Source organism: Chelonia mydas, chromosome 4 (genome assembly GCF_015237465.2).
Source record: "Chelonia mydas isolate rCheMyd1 chromosome 4, rCheMyd1.pri.v2, whole genome shotgun sequence".
Lineage (NCBI taxonomy): Eukaryota > Metazoa > Chordata > Testudines > Cheloniidae > Chelonia > Chelonia mydas.
The window spans coordinates 51,491,923-51,498,474 of record NC_057852.1 but is presented as its reverse complement, the minus strand read 5'-3'; positions in this window follow the sequence as shown (position 1 = coordinate 51,498,474).

The window sequence follows — 6,552 nt, the reverse complement described above, 5'->3', positions numbered from 1 at the left end:
ACTGCACCCATCACCATGGTATCTGAGAGGATACAGATACCATGGTGAAGGGCAGCTGGAGAAAATACTAAAATAGGTCAGGTGAAGGTCCACAAATATTTCAGGCTAAGCCAGCCCAGTTTTAAGCACGAATTATGATTTTGCAATCAAACTAGGTAAAACAGAGTACTTTTTATTGAGATTCTGGATTTGATCAAACTTGAAATTCAAAACGGGTTTGTGAACTCATCAGAACTCAAACTGGACTGATTCTCATGAACCCTTGTGAACTGCAATTGCTGAGTTTGGAGGAAGGACTGATTTAAGTCACCATCTAACATCTTTATTTCCAGGCTCAGTGTTGGGTTTGTATACCCCATTAAACCTCTATATATTCGCATGAGGGGCATAATGGCTGTCTCTGCATCACTTCCCAGGTGGAAGCCCGTTTATGAAGTAAGCAGAATATTGGCAGATGTTGCAGTCTACTGCTTTTCCGGGTGTTAGTATATGGGTTCAGTGCAGGGGTGATTACAAATATAAAATCAGATACTGTGTTAAATAGTCCTGATGCTAAAATGCTCACTGGTATCATACAGATCCTAGATCTTAGATTATCCAAATCCAGATCCCCAGTGCTCTTTCACAAGAGGGAAAACTAAATAACTATTCTTTGTGTTCTTTTTTATTTTAATATTCACTTTACTTAGAATTCCCATTTCATCCCATTCAAGTTTGAAATTTGTTATGAAAACTTCTTGCTGCTACTTTGGAATTGTTCAGGTTGTTCCCTGGGATCTAAGAACTAACACCCTTGTGGGGAAAAAAATGCGAATGAAGAGTTTGTAGCCATGACTTTTTAGTATACAAATAAAAGATGACGTTGTTGCCAGTTTTCCTAAGCATTGCAGCAGAGTTCTCGAAAAATTGTTTGACACTTTTGCATTTCCTTCTGACATTTTGGGGGTTAATTATTGATAATTTACAATAGAATAGTTTTCACAGGCATCCATTTCCCACTTTCTAAATACTTAGATACTAAATACTCTAAATCATTAAAAAGAACAACATTGGAAATATGTCATGGAAATGCATTCATTTATCTATGTACAGTATATGATGCGATCACTCTAGGTTCTGCATAACTGCATGTAATTATCTCTCCCATTTTCTCATTTTTAAATAAGAAGTCACATACTTCTAATTGTTTGTGCCTGAATTTATGCAAATAACTGAAAATGTATGCATTTTTGATCCACTGCTTTTTTAGGAGGATCTTGAGAAATATTAAATGATAATGCTGAATGTACCGTATATTAAATCCAACTGTTTGGTCCATGTAGGTGGCTGAGATAGGGAGCCCAGAACTCAGTGACTTCTTTGGTTGGAACTGTACCATATTCTTCTTTTGGTTGGGAATCTGCAGTGTAGGTTCTTTTGAGCTGGACAAGAAGGGGTGTGTAAAGTGAGCTCCGTCTCTCTCTCTCTCGCCTAGTGCCTCAATTATAGCTGAGGTAAGGGAAAGTCAGGGGACAAACTGTGTTTGTGTATTTTTTCTTTCTTTTTTGTTAAGCCCCCAGAGTGGCTTACATATGGAGTAGAAGGGGTGGATGTAGGCCTTGGTCCACATCCAGGTTGGTATGATGAGAACTTGTTGGCTGTCTTACGTGTTTGGGTAAAGAGTTTTTCTCTAAACTGTGCAGAGGCATGTTTTTCTTGCCAGCATTGGTTGCGGTAAGCTGGTATTCTTCTCATATTGCATCCCGTATACCACATATCCATGTTCATGCTGCTCTGCAATATTCCACACATATTCCAGAAGGTGCTGCCTCTTCTGTGTCTAAACGAGGACTCCAGTCTCAGGTGCTGTCAAGATGGAACTTTTTAAATTGTAGGAATACCCGAGGTTTTATCAGAGGTGATGGGGCGTTTCATTGTACAGACAATGTTTTATGTGATTTTTTTTTTTTTTAAATAATGTTAATACAGTTTTGGGTCCATCATCCCTAAAATAACACCTTGGTTGCCCTGTGCTCTTGTGAAGAAATGATCTTGATCTTAGCCCATAAAATAGGTTAGACTATCAAGATTTTGATGTTCTTCCTAACAATTTGGTCACATCCAAAATAGAAATTGGCCAAGAGAAGAATGGGGCTCACCAGTATGGTTGGACAAAGAGGACTAGATTGTGCACTGACCCCGCTCAGGAACGTGGTGGTGCAGGAAGGGGAAGGAGGGTGAAAGGAGCCGCCTGTCTCATATGTGCTCCCCAGATAGGCACAAATGTAGTCCCTGTATTTAGAAGAGCACAGGAATAGCTTCCTTCTACTATTCTCAGGGCACAAAAACTCTTCAAAGGAGGTTGGGGTAGAAGAAACTGGTGGGAGCCGGCTTCATTGGAGCTGATGCAGCATGCACACTCCTCAAAGGCATTGGTGATTTGTTGAAGTGGCTATGCTCTGAGTCAGTCATACCCACAGCTCCTTTTGGGGAGATGCAGTTCCACAACAACCCCACAAGCTGTCCTGTAGGCTGAGGATGAATTCCATCGAGTATAAAAAACGGGGCTAGTGGGGAGGAAGATGATTTGACTTTGGTAACCACTTCAAGCTGCTGCTGTGCCGCTATTCTAGTCCTTATCTGCCTCTCCCATGCCCATGGTTTGGATTTCAGATGCCATAACAAGGGAAGTCTAGTGTTCATTCTAATCAACCACTGTGGAGGTTCTGGGGCTCAGCCCGAGTCCAATTCTAACACCATCTATGCCTGTGCCAAAATCTCACAATCTCTGCTACCAACTTTCCAGTCCGAGTCCAATTCTAACACTGTCTATGCCTGTGCCAAAATCAACAAAGCAAATACTTTTTGATGGAAAGTTGGTTGCAGAGATTGTGAGAAAGATGTACATTTAGCCATGCTACTCCATGGGGAATCCAAGTGGCTTGATGGGTCTGCATGAGGCCAATTCCCCTGAAAAGAGCCATTAGAAATTTTCAGGAAGACCTATGGCCAAACTGGATTTGTTTTTTAAGATAATTAATTTTGCACCTTAAAATATTTTTGTGATTCTGATGTTTATAGTCCATTTCCCCACCCACCCTTCACTGTCCCTTGTGCTTTTGTTCATTTGCTGCCTTTTTCTGGCCAGACTACTGATAGTCTGTAGCATGCTTGCTTCAGTAGATGAAGAGCTGTTGTTGTAATTCAGTTAATACACTTTCTCTTCTTTAATAATATCTCCAGGAAACTCAGACATAAATATTTATTAACCATTTGTATCTTTAAAATGAGAAAACAGAATGACTTTGAATCGGATTGGTTCTGCTAATCCTGCCAAAGCCTGGTAAAATATCTCACAGCAGATTAGGACATCTTTCTTAGATTCTGGCTCAACATAAAAGTCAGACTTTCCTTCCTTTCATACTTCTTATGCTTCTAGTCTAAGGGACAAAATCACTACTGGCACAAGCAAATACATTCCAGTCTTCAGTGGAGCAGCATCTGTTTAACCCCAGGATGAATTCAGTCTGTAGCATAGACCTGATACAAATCATGTGGACTTCACCCCTGTAATCCAAGACTTTGTCATTCCCATTTTAAACTGATACAGTGGGCTCTACATAGGGCTTCACCTTAAATCCATGTGAAAACTGAAGCTGGTGCAAAATGTAGATACATATTAAATAGGACATGTAGTTGTGGGCACGACACCAGCATTGCAGAATCTAATCAGGCTGTGAAAGTCCTAAATAGCTTGGGACCTGTCTACCTGAAGGCCTAGGTACCTTTCTATATAATACTGCTGAAGCTGTGATAAGCAGACATGCTTGAGTTGAAGCCTCCTTTGTTTATGGAAGAGGGGGCTGCTGGGAGGCAGATCTCCATGAAGGGTCTTCAACTTTGTCTTTTAGGATGTGTCTTGAAATCCATTGATTTGAACAGGAGTTTGGGAAGGACTGATATATTCAGAACTTGGGTTATTTGATGGGATTTAGTGCTTTGGGGAAGTAGTGGGAGGGGGAGAGATCAGGATGAATGTTTTGTACAGCATTGGCCACTAGTTTGTGAATGCTGCTTTGGGTGGGTTGTTTCTCCAGTTACTTGTCAGGGTGACCAGAGCCATGGTGTGTCATTTTATGTGTTAAAGAGAAATAAAAACAAATAAATAGATTTAAATTGGAACGCATAGAGCTAGAATTAAAAGTTACGCTCTTATGCAGGGATGCTGGAACAATTTGTATAGTGGGGCTGCTGACAGCCATTGAACCAAATGGTAAACCCTGGATATAATGGAAACCACTTCAAGCCAGGGGGTGCAGCAGCACCCCAGCACCCATAGTTCCAACACCTATGCTTTTTTGTTGTGTTCATAACGTCCCAGTGTAAATTGTACTTTTTGCATTTAGTCCCTTTTATGATACCTTATTTTTGCTTTTTTCAGCTGCTTGTGTAGGGACTTATTCTTGAACAATAAGATGAGTGGAAGAGAGGTTGTTTTCCAAGTAAGGACTGTTCTTCAGGGCTTGCTTTTATTTATTTTTTAAATAGGGCTTGTCAAAATTTTTCATTTTTAAAAATAATTAAGGGGCAAATTTTTCATGAGAACTTTCACAAAAAGGTGTTATTTTTTCAATCAGCTCTAGATCTTTTTGTGTGTGTGTGTGCCTGTGTGGGGGAATAAGGAGTAGTTTTGAATATATTACTGATTTACTTTTATATCTTAGCTAAGGCTGAACACTTAATGTAAAGAAGGCACTGGAGATTGTGATAACTTGAGCTGGTCAGAAAATAGTTTTTTTCCCACTCAGAAAATGTTGATGAAAACAAACAATATTTTTCATCTAAACTTTCCACAGGAAATTTTTGATTTCTCAGTGAAAATTCAAAAATTGAAATATTTTGGCTAAAATCCAAGTGATTTCATTTCAGAAATGTTGCTGCTGGATATGTTGTAGTCTCTTTTCTATAGGCCAGGCTCCTTTGTCAGACTAAGTCTCAAATAATGCAGCACAATAGCCCCTCTTGGACAGGGTAGGTGATACACCACATCCATGGACTCTCTTGGTGAATCATGAGAGATGTAGTCTGGTTGCTGTCACCTTCAGCCCCCAACTAAAACCTCTCTAGGGCATCATCAAAGATCTACAACCTATCCTGAAAAATGATCCCTCACTCTTACAGATCTTGGGAGACAGACCAGTCCTCACTTACAGACAGCCCCCAACCTGAAGCAAATACTCTCCAGCAACCACACAACAAAAACACTAACCCAGGAACCTATCTTTGCAACAAAGCGCGATGCCAACTCTGTCCACATATTTATTCAAGTGACACCATCATAGGACCTAATCACATTAGCCACGCCATCAAGGGCTCATTCACCTGCACATCTACCAATGTGATATATGCCATCATGTGCCAGCAATGCCCCTCTGCCATGTACATTGGCCAAACCGGACAGTCTCTGTGCAAAAGAATAAATGGACACAAATCTGACATCAGGAATCATAACATTCAAAAACCTGTAGGAGAACACTTCAACCTCTCTGGCCACTCAGTAACAGATTTAAAGGTGGCAGTTTTGCAACAGAAAAGCTTCAAAACCAGTCTCCAACGAGAAACTGCTGAGCTTGAATTAATATGCAAACTAGATACCATTAACTTGGGTTTGAATAGAGACTGGGAGTGGCGGGGTCATTACACATATTGAATCTATTTCCCCATGTTAAGTATCCTCACACCCTTTTGTCAACTGTCTAAATGGGCCATCTTGATTATCACTACAAAAGTTTTTTTCTCCTGCTGATAATAGCTCATCTTAATTAATTAGCCTCTTACTCCACCTTTTCATGTTCTCTGTGTGTGTGTGTGTGTGTGTGTGTGTGTGTGTGTGTATATATTCTTACTATATGTTCCATTCTATGCATTGAGGAAGTGGGCTGTAGCCCACAAAAGCTTATGCTCAGATAAATTTGTTAGTCTCTACAGTGCCACAAGTACTCCTGTTCTTTTTGTGGATACAGACTAACACGGCTGCTACTCTGAAACCTGGTTGGGAATTGTGGCCCATACAGGAAAATGGGGACATTAGACAACCAAGCTACAATTCCTGTGAGGCACTGTGGCAGCATGTCAAAATAAAATGTTTTGGTTTTGGCCATTTGTTTTTTGATGAAATATATATATAAATTCTGCATTAAACAGACACTTTTGAGAAAAATGATCAAGTTTAAAAACTTAATTTTCTGTTGAAAGACAGTCTCGACAAAATTGTCAACCAGCCCTAGTGATAACAAGTTTGTGTCCCTACAATATGAAGCCCAAGGAGCTCTGCTTAGGAATGTATGCATTTTGTTTTAACTGGTAAACTGCAGAGATACTTAAGCATCCAACTCAGTTTAACTGAAAGATCAGAAGAAAAGAGACAGCCACAGAGGGAAGGCAATGGGCAGCAGCTAGACAAGGGCGGCGAGCTTTGTGAGTTCTCTGTCTTTCTCAGGTTCTGAATATTATGTTTTTATTTGATGCTTGTTAATCCTTTTGTGGGTCTGTAGCTTCAGAAGAGGGCAAGGG